This window comes from Coptis chinensis, chromosome 5 (assembly GCF_015680905.1).
Source record: "Coptis chinensis isolate HL-2020 chromosome 5, ASM1568090v1, whole genome shotgun sequence".
Lineage (NCBI taxonomy): Eukaryota > Viridiplantae > Streptophyta > Magnoliopsida > Ranunculales > Ranunculaceae > Coptis > Coptis chinensis.
The window spans coordinates 40,173,021-40,191,331 of NC_141460.1; the positions used below are offsets into that span (position 1 = coordinate 40,173,021).

General features: G+C 36.5%; 1 long non-coding RNA gene across 1 annotated transcript; it reads right to left on the reverse strand.

Moving 5' to 3' along the window:
- Positions 1–351: 351 nt before the first annotated feature.
- On the reverse strand, positions 352–937 carry LOC147497501 (uncharacterized). Its single transcript, XR_015197124.1, has 3 exons — positions 729–937; positions 588–668; positions 352–519 (listed from the first exon to the last, which is right to left on the reverse strand). It is a non-coding gene; the product is annotated as an uncharacterized LOC147497501 (long non-coding RNA).
- Positions 938–18,311: the final 17,374 nt, after the last annotated feature.

Below are 18,311 nucleotides of genomic sequence, written 5' to 3' on the forward strand. Positions count from 1 at the left end.
AGATTTCAGTTACATTAAATGTATGTTATAAATCAATGGTATGTATGTCTGTGAATGCATGTTATCAATCAATGGTCGAAGCCGTGATTGAATATAGACACGACTAGGTACGCACTTTAACTTAAGCATAGAAGTATCCTAGCTTTCGTTCCCCTCCGCGGTAGTGTTGAACTTCCATGAGAATCTTTCAATAGTTATGGCGGAGAAACTGGAGAATAGCTTGCCAAGGTCTCACACTCATAATGCCCTAATGCAGATAATTAAGGAATAATATTTGGTGGAGCCAAGGTTATGATTGTTATTTAACTCAAGAATTCTACCCTTGTCCATAAGGATATTCTCAAAGCTAAATAAATAAATAAATAATATAATATAAAAAGAAGGTGAACAATTAAAAAAGGTGATAATTTAAAGGTTAAACTATACTCATTTACGCTGCTATAATAAACCTTCAAGGTCTTCATTATGAACTGTAATGTCTTCAGGAAGCCATCTCAGTAACATGGAAACCAGCTCAGCCTAAAAGAAATCAGAATCATCAATACCAGAATATTGAGTAATAAAGACAATAAACAGATGAAGAGTACCTGAATAGGACCCGTATTAGATAAGGAAACTAGAGATGGTAGGAGTTCTTGCCAGAGATTTACCCCTTCCTTTCTGACTATCTGTGACTATAGAAATGAGTCCTGTAATGATTAAAATATATAAACTATAAGCAAAATTACCTCAGCAATAAGAGCCGCAGTTTGACTCTTCAATGCCCATTCTTCACAAGGAATGGCCATTTCAGATATTAAACTAAGAGCAGCATTGGCAAAGTCTCTTCAGAATATTGAGTTCCACCTGTACTAATCAGCGGCAAAGGACAAAACACGAACACTATGGATGTCAAAAGTTCATGTACAATTCGGTTTTACAGAATATATATACGATGAAATCAGTCAAACAGGAAAGAGCGCACAAAAACAAATGATGAATATATTTATATCATTTCTAAGGATGAAAGCAAATTACTCTCCTCTTTCTTTCTCATGATCTGTAAGCCAACAATTGAATTAGATTTTTGTTTGAGTGTTAGAAGGAAAGTGATTAATGTAATTGCAGATAATGGGTCCATAAAGGACCCTATGATGTCGCTCGCTTTAAAAAGTTTATAGATCGGATCCAAGTAACACAGAATTTATTTTCATTTCAATTTTATAAAATCCATTTATTAACATGGAAATGAATAAAACCATTCAATCTCCTCGAGCAACAATGTACAAGGAAATAAAATGTATGTGAACTTAATAAAGCCAAAGACGTCCCCTAAATCTTATAATTCCCATCAAACCTAACTAAATCGGATCAATATCACCTACCACTGCACCTACAAAATGGCTTAAAAATAAGCCAAGCTAGCTAGCTAGATTATTATCAATATCCAAAGAAGGACTGCATTAACGGGCTTTTCATACCATACCACTATAAAAAACTCAACAAAATTCACTCACATCACTTCGAGACTCGGTGCAGTCTGCGATAGCGTGAAAGCATATCAGCTCTCTACGGTTGCTACCATAACGACATGCTTATCTCATGACTAGGAAGGCGTCTAATAGATTTGGAAGACCTTCGAACTGTCAAGAAGCTGCAACTAACAGATTACCCTATGTCCAAGTATCCTCAAAGCATCCTTCATATGCTGATTTGGCAAGATAAGATTAAAACATCAGATTCTTGACAATAATAATCATGATCACCTTTAATCTTATTTTTATGAAGTTTGTCAAGAACCATAATAGATCTGTTAAAGTACAATATTCATCAAGAGAAGTGTAAAAGATAGTCGCACGTGTATTTATGAAAGATACAAGAAGGCCATTTCTTGCCGGGCGTAATTCTCTTGATATTATAAACCTATGTTACTATGACATCCATATTCTAAAATAATCCGCGGTCGACTACGTGTGCACGATATGTGTCGAACACGACATGCAAACATATTCTATGTGATATACTCATATACCTCAATTTTGGTATTTTTCGCCATGTCGGACACTTTTGTATCGTGGTTGGATAGGGACACAATCCTTGTCAATGTAACTTAAGTGTAAATGCTTAACCACTATAGGACATTTTGTGGGCGGGACAATAACAAAGTTATACAAGTTTTAATGAGATGCCTATAGGAAGTAGAGAAGTAGAGCCACCACCGTCCTCCTCGAGCAAGATGCTTGATCATCAAAAGCAAGGTAGTCAACTCCACGATAACAGATGCAACGTGGTAAGACCAACTTGATCGGATGATCCCTCATGAGAAGAAACTTTCACGAAAACCTCAAAATGGCGGAGAAGAAGTATTGTTGGAGAGTAGGTGAAAAATGTCATGTATTAGATTCAACATCGGGAACGAGAAACAAGCCATGTCGGTCATAAACAAAGCTCACTTGCTTCAAATACCTCTCACCTGCTTTTGAGCATGTGCTGGCGCCCCACGAAACCTTTTTTCTCGGAGGATCCCATTATATCATAACACTATACTCAACTACGGTGTACGGACCAATGAAAGCAACATATCTTACAACCGGTCCTTTCCCCCACACCCTATAAGAGAGCGAAAAATCGGAAGCGCCCGGTGCAATTATTTTCCAAGTAATGCAAACATATCTTCTTCTATATATGGTAAAGCGAATCAAGTAAAAAGCGGTACCCACCACGGGGATGACCTACGCATTAACACCAATCAACAAAACCAATAGCAAAAAAATAATGCATCAAGTATCTTTTTTTTTTTTTATCGATTTATAGGGTGTATATCTATATATAACTATAATATCAAAAATGTAGGATGAGATATCCCAATTTAAATAAAAGAATGGGAAACTAGAAAATAAGAAAAATAGAATGATTACCAACAAGATCTTGCCAAGTATAAAAATTACAAGTTTTTTATAGTGCAACCTTTCAAAGGTCAGTATAGCACTATGGAACTAATATAACAATTCCTACCACTTTTGATCAATTTCAATGGAACTAATGCTAGTTTAACAAATTTACAAAAAATTCTGCAATTGTTCTTAATCCTTAAATGTTGAAACTATGAAGTTGGTTCTACCAAAATTGGCTAAAATGCCCATCAAACATGCACAACATACTAGAGATTTCAAGTTCAATTTACATAACCTAGTCCCTAATGAAAAGTAATAAAATAAAATGTCTTTGTAATTCTAATTGTATGGCTATTACGGTGAAAACTAGAGAATCACTTGAAGTATTGTGAGTCTAACAACCAAAAGCTTCCACAAACAAACCACCAAAAAATAAAATGTTAGACAAAAGGAAACAAATAATTACTACCCGAAAGAATCTTTCATCAAAAGACTTTAAGATAGATTTTCAAGCTTTTCAAAATTTGAAATATTGCGCTGCCACGACAACTATTCACGCCCACAACAACAACAATTCACCGTGGGATATTGCCACAACAAATATTACCTGCCACAACAACTATTGGTAGATATGGGTGGGGACGCACCTGGTTTGTCGAGCTCCTTGGGAAAATGGAGGTGGATTGTCGCGGCGCATCTTTGCCACTAAGATCATGAAAGGATGACCAGTCGCGATTTGCATCGACTAGGGATCTGTCAAAAGGTGCCTTGAACACACATTTTGTCCAGAGCCAATGTCCAAAAAGTCTAAAACCTGAGGTTCTTCCCAGGAGGCTGAATTAAGGATTCATTCTCTAATATTAAACATCGTATAACTTCCCGGTGAAAACAAATTGTGGTACGTAGAGTTCTGAGGAATTTGACCATAGAGTTGATTTTTAACGAGGGTCTCTACAATATAATAGCATGGTTAGATTGGTTGAAACATTACACATGTATGTTAATGTAATAAAATAAAAAGCTGGAGGTTCCTTACATCTCCATAACAACTACCGATTCCAAAACTCTGGGAATGTAACCGATCAATCTGTTTTTGCTAAGAATTCTAGTGGATAAACATACCGTCTTTTTCATCTGCCTTCAAAGAAATCATCCAAACAAAGCTTAAACTCCGAGAATTGAGTAGAAAAATGATAAAAATAAGCATAAACATGAATTGGAAAATAAACCGGTGCACGATCATAAAATCATCCTTTGATCTCGTTGCGGATCAGCCTCGCCTACGGCTCCCACTTCTTCTTTACTCTTTATAGCGTTTGCGAGGTGACCCAAAGGCTCCACCATCTCCTCCTCCTTTATCAGGGCTTGGGACGGCGGTGCAAACCAATTATATTGATTTGCCAGTAGGAGTAAAAAATGGGTTAGTACTTTCTTCAACCCGCTTAACAAACAAGCATACATATCTACTGCAATCAAATTTAATAAATAGATATAGTCTGAACATATAAAAGTCAATACTCATCCATACCAAAAAGACCATAAGTTTGTCAAGTCACTATGACATCCATATTAAATAAAAACAAAGCGACATTCAAAACATAAATAAGCAAACCATCTTGAAAAATTCAAGTTCGGAAAGTTTAAATCCTCGGGCTTCGAGCAAATTAAAGGACCTCCTGTGCTTAAAGCCATCCAAAAATCTAACTCCATCTTGGGGCCCATCGTAAACAAAGAGCATCACCAACCAAGACTTCCTCTATGTAGACCTTTTTTTCCTGCGAGAACTTTTTCGCCATTCGCAATCTCAAATTAATTTCTCTGTCTATGACATACCCCTTAGCAACCACTACACCATCCCTATCTAATAAAGATACATTTGGTGAAGAACCCGCCCAGAAAGGAGGATTCAAATTTGCAAACATATTCATCAAGTTTTGTTGAGTCGAAAGTGACGAATAGAACTGGAACCGACTTCAGTTTACGGTGTTGTTTGGTTTACTTACGGTGGTTGGCGTCGGTGTTCCATTGCTTTTGACAGCCTTAAGTACATCGACCACAATTTATAGTAATAATTAGTTATACATAATGATATTGTATGCAATAAAGCACAAGTGCAAACTGCAAACTCACCTTTAACACGCCCATGACATTAACTAAGGAAGACTTCATCTCATTCATTTCCCTTCAACTTCAGGTGGATGAAGAGTTTGCTTCTACGCAATAATGCCTTGGCAATACCACACAGCTGCAATTGCTTCTTAGACTTGTTGAGCTGATTCCACGAGTCTCCTCCCTTTGTCAGACCCAAAGACTTGAACAACTCATCATTATCGAAGTCTACTTCCATTACAACGCCACTCACCACACCAGCTTGCTTCTTTTCTTCTTTTTATGAAGCCTCCACTTGTTCCTACAATATTAACCACCGATATGAGTAATACAATATGCAACATAGTCTATATACAATACCAACATACGAGGTAAAGTTCAAGCTTCAATGTTATTAAAACTTACATAATGGGTCCGAAAGCACTCGGCTAATATAGTTCCATCCACGGCGCTCATGTCGCTTTTTTCGACTATCTACCGTCCATGTTTTCTGCTAGGATCTTCTTTATCCTACAAAAAATCCTTAATAGTTGTTAGCATAGCGTGATAAGAAATCGTTAGTGCAAAAGAATAGACACCTACCATTTTATCGGTTTATGGGCATATGTGTCCGCCCATTTAGTATAATCGATATATATTCTTTTGGCATTCTCTGCATTCTTTGCGTTTCTAGCTCTAAGCCGGTGGCTACTCTCATTTCTAACAAACACAGCCCAATGATTTGGGTCCTTACCATCTGGGCATCTTTGCAATAAGCTTCTTCCGCGCCCCCGCGACTTACGCGAAAATTTCTTCCAGCGGGGCATACTTTCTGTCCCCGAACTTTTTGGGAAAGTCCTTTTTCAACTTCGGCGTCTCGCTATTGCTTAGGGAACGTAGGCTCAAATTCTTCTACATGAACAAAGTGACTTTTTGTTTTATTTTATATTAAGTAAATTTCCATACATGTGGCCGACAACATGTGATATAGTGACTTGAAAACAAGTTATTAAAGATCGCGACTTGACCTATTTTAAAGACTATTTGGAAGGCCAAAGGAGATTCGCTTCTTGGACCAAAGCCCGCAAAAAGAGGATAGAAGGATAGAGCCAGAAGAGACAAAATCGCCTTTACGGCGTCCTGGGACACATGGATCGAAAGGCTGCAGACGACGATCGCGTTTGAGATGCATGAATAAAGCGCCCGGCTTATGAATCGTTTTAACATGTGAATTTCTTCTCGGTTTTTGGAGAAGAAGTTGGACTTTCAAAGAAGTCTATTTGTATTAGGAAACAAATGACGGCCTGAATGCTTCTAGAGCTCATTGTAACCTCTAAATAGAGACCTAAGCGCCCATGTAATTTTACAATTCATTTATACTCTTGTCTCCGGAATCTTGCGTAGAGATTAATAATAAAAATCAGCTTTAACTAGTCGAAGTGCTTAATAAATTAGTCTTTTCTAGTCTTATGTTTCTTCACTCTTCTTCTTTCTCGCCGCGGTCGTGTTCTTCCTTCTATGGAAGGCTAATCTTCTCCTTGAGGAGGAGATGAAGCTAGTGCTTAAGGTTTAATGATTCTTCCGTTCATGGTGTTCTTCAATCGGTTAGTTCTTATGTTTTAGTTATTAGTTCCATTGCCTGGGCACCAGGGGATGGAAGTATGAATATAGGGTTTATGTTTTTGGTAATATTAATATCATACTAATAGTGTTATTTACTTTATTTCTAGTAGTATAATTTTTTTTGTTAGGGAAGTATTTTTGTGTTTCCTTAGAAGGGGTAGCTCGAGGGAGTGGGTACACTTTGGTATCTTCTTTGTGTTTGCCTTTAAATGGTGATTCATTGAATGGCCGCCCTATTAGGAAGTACTCGCTTGATGTTGCTCATGATAATACATCGAATGGTCAGCCCGAACTTACATAAAAGGAAAGAAGATATTAATAGCATAAACATAGGAACAACCTTTTAGTTTAATTATTAACTATGTTTCGTCTAAGAGGGCATCGGCACTCAAACGATTGCCCAATTGTAGTTCTACTTGTAAGAAACAACTATGAAGGAGTAGCGTCATGATTAAAAGTATTGGTGGATTCTAATCTCTTGAATTCCCTCTTATAAATTCTCAATAGTTTATTTTAGTTTAATTTAGTTTAGGTTAAGATTAGAATCTAAAATCTCTACAATCATAGTTTTTAATCCCCTTAAACCCCTTTCCACCCCGTCCTTCACATAACATACACTTAAAAGTGGAACGATACCACTACTCATCCTTTTACTTATTGGGGATAATTAGGTTTTGATACGCTTCTATTTTGTTCAACGACCATACACCATCTACATACACAAAAGAGGCTTGTCACCTGTAGGATTATGGACATTGATACAAGACGCCAACCTCATAATCATGCTGAGAAAATTGCAAAGGGGTGGAATAGAGGCATTGATGAGAGACTATTTTGGAAGGAGAGAGTTTAATCACGAGATCGTATTATGTTTGTGATCGTCTCTCAACCAACCACCGGCTGTAACTTTCGATGGGTTTGGTAAGAACATCATTGCCACCTCGAAAGTCAATGATATCAGTTTGAACTGTCTGCACGTTATGTGGGTATTACAGGAGAAGAGGTATGAATTTTGCATCCTCAACTTTGTGTTAAATATGATTAGAGGTGTTTGAAGCCATTTTGCACCCTACCCCAGATAATTACTAAGATCATGTTTGCATTTCGGTGCTATTCAGAAAATTGAACGGATTATGTTGAAGTTGCATTCAAATGCAAAGATTTATTCGAAATGTATTCAGAAGATGTAGCGGTTGCCTGAGGATAGGGTTGTTGATTCGGATGATGATGAGAAAGATATGGCATGTTTTGAGGCCGATGCCTTGGAAAAGGCTACTTCTGATGGAGAACACATGGCATTGATTCATCCCCGGCTTGCGTTCTCTTAATACCATTAGTGTGGATCTACGTACTAAGTGTGTGTTAACATTCATCAGAATTTTGAGGAGCTCGATTGCTATTAACCGAGAGCTCCGTGCTACCATGGAGACCTAGTCCAAATTGATAAGGAGCGTGAGGAATCTACGAATGCATATCTAGAGAGTCAATGGAAGTTCCAAATGGAAGTGTCATGGCGCCACCCTATTAGAGTTCTACTCTCCTCAAGAATCAGAGGCATGAGTCGGTCGTCGACGCTTTGGTCGATGACTCGGAACCATCCTCATCTCATGGCTCATAGTTGAAGTTGTTTTGTGTTTAGGAATTTTTCCCTGTTTTTAGTAGAATTTTGTTTTAGTTGTTTAGTTAAGTAGTTCATTTTGAATTATGTAATTGTTGTCGAATATTTCGTTGTTAGTATAATTTCAAGTTTAATTAAATTTTGTCCAAGCATTTATTGTTTTTCATTAATCCCACCTTCCCCCATTTGTTTTGGGGGTGGCATTAATGGTTCATCGTGTTTTTGTTTACTCTATCCACCATTTTGGAAGAATTTGTTGCAAATTTGTGAGAGTATGATTAAGTGAGAATGTTACTAATTTGGTGTAGCTAGGTTTAGCTAGTGTTTTAGTGGTGAAAATTTTAAGGAATGGAATTGAAGGTTGCTATTTTAAATTCAAACCATTAAGCTATTAGGTTTGTTTTGGAATAATGAATCTGGGTCTGTTTCTATTTTGGTTTTAGAAATATTACGTTTCCATCAAGTTGCCTTAACAATCTCGAAACTTGTGGAACTAAATTAAGAAACTAAACTTCTATAAATCCTTGGTTCACTCTACACCACACCACACCACACCTCTCACCTTGCACCTCTCATTGTTATCTCTCACTTTTCTTTTTCACTTTTCAAGTCGAGCCCTCAAAGTACACCGTGGAAGGCGGGCCCTTCATATGTATGCAAATTCAAAGCGCCACGTGCTAAAGTGCCTGGAAGTCGAGTAAGACAAGAGCACGCCCCACGCCCTTCATAGGAAAATTCCAAATGCGCCCCGCGCTAAAGTGCCTGGAAGTCAAGTAAGGCAAGAGCGTGCCCCACGCCTTGGCCTTTGCAGCACTTCCACTTCTGATTTTTATTTGTTGATTCTTCCGAGGTTGTTTCTAGCAGCTCTAGAGTGTGTTGTTTGATATGAAGTCTCCTACACTCATATCGGAGTAGTCTTTCGAAGATTTGTTCTCGAGCGACACGTACGGATCTTGGTTTCACGAAGTGATCATACAAAGCGGATGGCGCTCTCTAATGGTAGGTTCTGATGAACTTTACTCTCCTGCACTTACTTCGTATTTTTATGAACATTGTAAATTCTTTTATCGGATATGTACTCCATCACCATTGACGATGAAACAATAGACATAACCAAGTTCTTATTAGCCTTTACTGTTGACCTTCCTATACCTGCCGAAATCATGGACTCATGGGGCTATTTAGTTGATAACTTCTATGCCTACAACTATGAGTTTTTGCATGAGACTTATGGGGCGGAATTTTTGTGTAGAGTATAGGAACCGTTATATTAGAATGAATATTTCTACAAACCGTGAAAACCATGCGCAGCGGAATTAATAGGTTCTCACGATTTTGGATAGAAAACATACCTTTGAATCGGCTATGATAACTCTGAGAATCCAATAACTATGAATCTGAATCAACAATCAACCCCTTGATCTTCTGTTGTATTCTTTTCAATAGATTGGACGTTGTATGGGCAACGATCTACCAACCCCCTTCTTTCTCACAAAGCTAGATCCAATTTTGGATCTATCTTTCCTTGCCTCTCTTTTCAATCCAGTGAATAGTGAATTTCGCCGAGAGAGAAGGATTCTATTTATAGGCTACAACAGGGACCATGAGGAGAAATTAGGGTTGGGCCTCCGACGGGCTTAGGCTTCCCATGTTAAGCCCGAGAACACACGCCCAAGTCCGGACAAAACAAATGGCTTATTCCACTAAAGGCCATTGTTGCACTACCACCCTAATCCCAAATTACTTGTCAGCTTTTATGGGCTCCATATTATATGCTCGTTGATCTCCCCGTGTTTAAGATATCGAATGTCCGTTAATTAAGTCAAGTTACTGATAACTATATTAATCAACTTCTTATGTCCTTGAGTAGTACCACTCAACCTCATTGTCATGTCGGAATAAATCCACCTGCAGGGTTTGCATGACAATCTTTTTGAGCTCTTCAAGGGGACATCATCAACCCGACTTCTTGCGGGTCACGAATTCCTTCTATAATCAACAGCACACCTTACATACAATGTCATTACCCAATCCATCGAGTTTGTTGATTCACAAATGAATCTCACTCATTGATGATTTAAAGCAATGTACAATGCACGTAAGTGCCCGTTATTATATCCGGATTAAGAGGACAAGCATCCATAATAATAGAGGCATTTGTTCTTTTATATAGTCAGTATAAAGAGAAACAACCTCACTTGGTCCTGTTCAATACACACAAAGTGTACTAGTGTAATCCTATAGTCAAGATAGACTAATGCCAAATTATACTACAATCGTACCAATGGTTTGTCCAAATATATCTAGGTTGTGAACGAAACTTATACTTTATAAGGTATGATGATATGATCTTACAGGTGTGTCCACACCATATCATCTACAAACATAAAAGTATTAGACACATGCATATAACTAATAACATATATAATATGCAAAATATTTTCCCATATGATTCTCATTCAAAATATAAAGAATTAGAGTTAATACAACGGTAATGCTTTTAATATATAACCCTATCATAGAGGACCAAAGGAATATAACATAGCTCTTGGTAGCTTGTCCTTTAACGCGGCACGGGTGATGTTCTTTATCATGCTAAACATATTATGGGGAGTGGCATTTTTTTTTTTATGAATGATGCCACTTGCGGCGTTTTCCTTGCTCTAGATGAGGGGCGCCCTGCTATCGACCTTCCCAAGACATTAATGTCTAGTTTAGCACGAGCCCAGAGTATGAGGCATCAGTATCTTCTTATGCCTGTCTTAGTTTGTCGAATCATGCTATGTTTCTTTCCCGCTTTTTGTGCTCGTTTCATAGATTGGGTTGGGGCCGGCATTGTGTGACCCACCAACTGAATTATTCGTTCTTTTTGTGCAATGACTTGGATGGGTTGGAGGCTACAACCTAATTGGGTTGCCCCTTACACCCCATCCGACCAAGTGGCGCTTAACATGTTAACGATCGTAAATGATAAATGGCGTAAGGCTTGGAAAATCATCATAGCGTGGCAGAATGCGAAGGAACCTTATTTCTTTATAGAAGAGGTTGACAACGCCTAAATGCTGGATATGAGGTAAGTTTTATTTTTGTTTGTGTCTGTTTATGTCCCAAACAATTTACTTCTTTGTAACCCCCATAACGGTGGAACTCATATAGAGTTGCATCTGTTTTATTTATCTATATTAGTATATTTTTTGCGATGTTCCAAAATTTCACGCATTTCCATGGTATTTTCCTACCCTTCTTATTTCTATACTTTGAAGACAAAGCATGTTTTTGTTTGGGGGTGGCATAGAAACACGCGTAATTTAAGGCACCTGTTATGATATATATATGTACAATATGCACTTTTTTTCTAGTAAAAAAAAAAAAATTCAAATATAAATAAAAAGTTTATGCTATATATGCACTTAGGAATATTGGTGTTGTTTCTTTCTCTATGCTCTTAATAATCTAGAAGTTTCATGTTAGCTTTTGCATTAGAATAGTCTTTAGAAACTTAAGTTAATATGTACGTAATAATCTTTGCATTTTTCTATAAATATATTGCATGAGCATCTATGTTTGTATTAAGGCAGATGAAGTTTATGAAATCTAGGCTAGTATACTTATTCTACAAATCTTGTGAGAATATAGCCTAAAGCCTTATATGAGTGAAATATTTGAGAAATGACACAAGGGAGAAGTAAATTCCGAATAGAGAAATCACACGTCCACTTGCTTGATCCCTATACCATATCCTAAGCGAGAATTTAGGCCTTTTGGGATCGATATAGCCGAAATTCAACCCCAGTATGAAATAATTTTCCGCTAGTTAAGCCCTCGAGCCTTTCTTTTAGTCTTTCATAAACCGCAAATCCTTTACCCTTTTATACAAAAAAAAAAAACCTACCCATCTTTGAATAAGTCCGAGAATAGAGATGAAGAATAGGAAAGAGAAAGACCTATGAAACCAAGAATTTGTTAGTTGCTTCAAATAAGAAAAAGAAAGTTTTCATCCAAAGAAAAGAAAAATATATATATAAAATAAAATAAAAAGTTAGAACTCCAAAAACAGGATCAAAGGAGTCAAAAAAAAAGCTAAAAAAAAAAAAAAAATGGATAAGGATGGAAACAAAGTGTAGAAACAAAGTAAAGAACAAGGTTTTCTCTAGTTACATAATATGAAGACTCTATAATCTGATCGGTTCTTTTGAATATCCATTTCCTTCATTCTTAAATAATCACCTAATCCCCATGACACATAATAAAGACCGCTAACTCAATTAGGAATATGTTAGTGTGATAGTAAGTGGCAGATGTGTTTGATCGAAGTTTGGCTTCCTTTGTGTCATTGAGATTGTAAGGTAAAGTGTGCCCACTGCGCATTACTAGGGAGTGAGCTTAAACTTGAGTGAAAAAATCGAGTGGTTTTGTCTTGACATTTATGTGAGGACCTACTTAAAGATGTTATTCCAAAATTTCATAAATGGACTGTTAGTGCATTACATATCATAGTTTATTATATATATGTTTATCCGTAGATGATTGATTATTATGCACATATTAGCTTAGGTTTCGACTTGATTATTCTCAGATTCATTGATAGTGAGATGTATAGATATTTGAGAAAAAAAAAGGAAACAAGAGTTATATTTCTTAGTCGTTGTAGTATAAATGAAGTTTGTGAGTACCTTCACTGGAAAACTCTCACGAGGCTATAACTCATCCACTAGGGAATTTCTAGTGGTTTAAGGCCTTGTTACATATGCTCAATGCAATTGCACTTGGCGAAACGAGATTAGTTAGAACTCCATTTTTGGTCACTTATTTTAATTTCTTATATTTGCTTGATGACAAACAAAATGCTATTTGGGGGTGGTTTGATAAGAACCCAAAATTGTAGTTTTAACCCTTTAACAATATTGCTTTTAGACCGATTATGTGATTAATAAATAAAGAGTTAGTGTTGTTTACGTGTTTTTATATATTTTAGGCATTGGAGTCAATTATATGCAGAAATGTATCCCTTTTGCGAGATAAAGGAGCAAAGGTTGGTTGCTAAGAAGTTCTATGATTGAAGGCTAAGATTCAAGGAGAAAAACCTTTTTTAAAGCCCGGTCAAAGCTGAAAAGTCAAAGTCAATTTGTGGGAAAATAGTGCATAAAAGTCAGTAAAACTTTCAAAGTAAGGTCGTATCTTTGGACTCAGACCTCAGAATTGAACCTACCATATGTCAAAAACGACCTGCTCGGGAAGAGATTTCTAATGGTCCAAGCCTTGACTCAATCGAGGAGCGCGGTAGATGAAAAGGTCAAGCAATAATTTTCAGAAACCCTTTCGGACCCAGAAGTAATCAAGTTTTGGGCTTCGATTTTATGGCCCCAAAACATGGCTCCAAAGCCATGCACGAATTTGTAGACCTAGCCTCTTCTATATAAAGAGGACTAAGGCCAAACTCTTAAAAAATCCTAGATTAGATAGATAATATAGATTAGTCTTAATTAATTAGTCGAAGACTTAATTTTTAATACGTTTGAATCATTAGACTCTTTTTCATTAGATTAATAAAGTAATTTTACATTTCTTCAATGATGCCTTCTTCTTATTCATTTATTAATGATAGTTTAATGAATCAAAGCTAAAACCTCCATTAGAGGGGTTTGAGAAAGTTTTGATGAAAACTTGATTGTGTTAGTATAGAAGTGGTTGTAATAATTTATTCCACTCTAGAAGGTAATTAATTTGCCATGAGAATGTGTTTAAATTGCCTTACATACTAATTATTAGTTGGTAGAGATTTCCATGAATAATTAGAGATTAGAAAGACCCAATCGTTATGTGAAAACATTACGATTCGGATTATAACAAATCTATGCTAGTTTATTAAGTTGAATTCAAGGTGGAATCAAATCCCCCTAATTCCTTCCCATATTCACATCGTAGTTTTGAATTGCCATATTTTAAATCATAACATCTAAATTGGTTAAATCACCGTCTTAGCATAATTTCATTTCATTACTCTCATCAATTTTGTTAGAACTACATAAACTAGGAAACGTTAAATCTAAACGAGATAGGAGTGGAACGAATTCTCTACTCTACATATTGAACGATAACGAGTCGAATTTTGATATATAGTGTAAATTTCATTTAGTTTTACTTATTCATAGCATAACTAGTTAAAAGTAGGTAAAACTATCATTTTATTATTTATCTTGCGATTACATCCTAGTCCTTGAGGGTTTTATCATTCAGCTTCCCCAAGTTGATTTCCTTTGTTTTACGTGCAAATATAAGTTTTTCTAATGCTTTGTCTTGGAGTTCTTCAATCGCTAGTTTGGTTTTATATCTTTTTGTAAGAGTGCTATCTTCATTAGGAAAAGATCAAAAAGGCTAAAGAGGGGTCTATTCAAAAACTCTTCAAAAACTTGTCAACATGGTTTAAAACGAATTAAAAAACTTGTGAAAATGGTTTCGATGTTTTCTATAATGGGATTTAGTGTTGTTAGATCAATCTATCTAAAGAAGAGGATGAGATTTGGGGGGTGGGGAGGATAGTTGGGAGAGGTAGAGAGTTTTTAGTATGTGGGTTTCTCTGTTTCACTCTTAGTCTTGCGTTCTTGAACTGTATCCCTAAGTTTCGACGTTTTTGTTGGAGACAAGTATCGCAGACTCACAGTTTTTCTCTCCTGATTTTTCGTAATCCCCCTGTCGATGTGGACACCCTCAGAGGCTCTAAAAGGGACTGCTATTATATATATATATATATATATATATATATATATATATATATATATATATATATAAAGAAGAGGTGATATAAAGATTCTGAATATCACTAGTAAATTAAACTATGAAACAATACCTTCCTTAGAGTTACTTTTGTGGCCATCGACATTTTTTTTGGTGGATATATGTCCTATTGATTTGGTACCATATATATGTTATAAAAACCTAACATAGTTTTTATATATGTATAAATTTGGTTTTTGGGCTTTTTCTCTTACGTCACATTAGAAATAGTCAAACCACGTTTTCTTCTCCACGACTCCACACACGATCTCCACACTACGTGAGAAGTGGATCTAGAGATTTTATCGTCTTACCTTCTTCTATAAAATCAGTCGAACTACACAAGAATCTTTATCTTTTGAACTCCGTCATTTACTTCTGTCTATTTTACATAAACTATGGTTTTGCTTATACTGGAGTGCATCTGAGAATTCTTAGAATCTGCATGAGTGCTGTCTTGCGGATCCTTAGTCATTGTATCCTAGGAGGTGTGTGCCAGAGGCCGTCAGCATTCATACCAGCGGCAATTTCACCTTCAGGGCATTGTGTGGTCGCAAGCCTCGACTGCATTGCAACTGCTTTATTATATTGGTTCTTATTGATTACTGCTGCTAGACTTCAGGTAACATAGTATTAGTTTTCCAACAATCTGAAGGTGAAATCTGTTTGTTGTAATATTTTACTTCGTTACTAATCAATGGAAAAGCATGGTAAGTTGTCTGTCAAGCCTAAAACTTTCGATGGAAAGAATTTTAAAGTTACCGGCGAGATGAAAATGAAGTTTTATCTGACGACCTTGAAACTTGTTAAATGGACTACTGAAAGTAGACCGATTCCTGCTGAAAATGAACATGAGCCTGTACGCTCTGATAGACTTGAAAAATGGGATAAGAAAGACTACTTATGCCGTAACTATATGCTTGATTGTTTAACTCCGGAGTTGTATGATGTTTATGTTGTATGTGCTTACGCTAAATTATTATGGGATGATTTAGATAAGAAATATGCAACTCCAGGATGCTTGCTCTAAGAAAGTTTTAGTAGCTAAGTTCCTGGAGTTTAAGATGGAAGATAACAAACCTGTGGTTTCTCAAGTTGAGGAATTGCAGATTATCATTCATGAAATTATGCAAGAGGGTTACAATATATGTAAGGGGTTTCAGGTTGCAGCTATTATTGAAAAAGTACCTTCTTCATGGAAGGAATATAAGAACAGCCTGAAACACAAGAAAAAAGAGATGACCATGGAAGACTTCATTGTGAATCTTCGCATTGAGGAAGATAACCGTATTTCTTAAACAAAAGAAGAGACTTCTGAACTGAAGTCTAAGGCTAACCTTGTTACTGGAAAGCCTGGTAGTGCTAGGTCTTCTAAGAATAAAGCCCCGTATACCCAGAACAATAAGAAGAAACCCTTTTGGAACAAGAACAAGTAGTCCAAGCCTTAATTCAAGAAAAAGCCATATAATCCTAATATTTGCTGTTATGTGTGTGGTACTCAGGGTCATACTATGGGTGATTGTAAGCACAAGAAACTTCCAAATGATGGAAATAAAAATAAGGATAAGGCACAGGCCAATGTGGTTCAAGATGGCAACTTCTCTGCTGTTGTTACTGAGGTGAACCTAGTTAGCAATATGATAGACTGGTGGGTAGACACTGGAGCTACCAAACATATTTGTGGCACTAAAAGTGATTTCTCCACCTATATTGTTGGTGGAGACGATAAAAGTCTGTTCATGGGGAATTCCTCTGCTTCCAGAGTTGCTGGGAAAGGGATTGTTGTTCTGAAGTTCACTTCTGGGAATATTCTTACATTTAAAGATGTGCTGCATGTTCCTGATATCAGGAAAAACTTAGTGTCTAGTTCCATGTTGAGTAGGAAGGGTTTTAAACTTGTATTTGAGTCGGACAAATTTATCTTGACTAAGGGGGGATCTTTTGTGGGAAAGGGTTATCTTGATGATGGTCTGTTTAAGCTGAATGTAATTGAATTTGAGATTAATAAAGCTTCTATTTCTTCTTATATCGTTGACTCTTTTGATTTGTGGCATGATAGACTTGGGCATGTTAATAATGCATCTATTAAAAAGTTAATGCATATTGGTAGTATACCTAAGTCTATTACTTTAGATAACAAGAAATGTGAAGTATGTGTAGAATCAAAATATGCTAGAAAACCTTTTAAAAAGGTAGATAGAACTTCTGAAGTGTTAGCATTGATTCATACTGATTTGTGTGACCTTCATGGCAATGTTACACGTGGTGGCAATAAATATTTTGTTTCTTTTATTGATGATGCTTCACGTTTCTGCTATGTCTATCTTGTGAAAAGTAAGGATGATAGTTTATCTAAATTTATATCTTTCAAAACTGAGGTTGAGAACCAGCTAGAAAGGAAAATTAAGATACTCAGATCCGACAGGGGAGGTGAATTTTCTAGACCTTTTACTAAATTTTGTGAAGATAATGGTATTATACATGAGACTACTGCCCCTTATGCTCCCCAGTCTAATGGGATAGCAGAAAGGAAAAATTGGACTCTCAAAGATATGGCCAATTCAATGATCAATGTCTCAGGAGCACCTAAGAACCTGTGGCGAGAGGCGTTACTCTTAGCATCTTATATCCTTAATAAGATACCTTTTAAAAACATAGACAAAACTCCATATAAGATGTGGAAAAAGAAGACACCTTCTTATAAATCCTTGAAAGTGTGGGGGTGCTTGTCTAAGGTGTCTATTCCAGCACCCAAAAGGACCAAACTTGGCCCTAAAATAGTTGACTGTGTTTTTATTGGTTATGCTCAAAGACAAAAGTGCTTTACTGTGTTTTAGTTTTAAATCTAAATATCAGTTTATTGATGATAAAACCATTATTGAATCTAGGGATGCAGTCTTTTTCGAAGACAAGTTCCCTTTTCTGGAGAGGTATGAAAGAGCTTCATGCTCTACTAGACTTGTTCCTAGAGTTAGAGAGGATTCTCCGTCAGAGATGAATCTGAACTCGGAGGAGTAAAAAGACCTAGAACCGAACTTCCTTTGAACCTGATTTCCTTACTTATTTAGTAAAGATGACCCTCGATCAAGTTTAGAGGCTATGTCATCACCTGATGCTATATTTGGAGAGAGGCCATTCATAGTGAGTATGATTCTATTATGACTAGTCACACTTGGGAGTTAGTAACCCTACCTCCTGGTTGTAAAACGATTGGTAATAAATGGTTGTTCAGAAAGAAACTAAAGGTTGATGGATCCATAGATAAGTTTAAAGCAAGGCTTGTAGCTAAAGGCTATAAACAAATAGTAGGAGCTGATGTTTTTGACACCTACTCT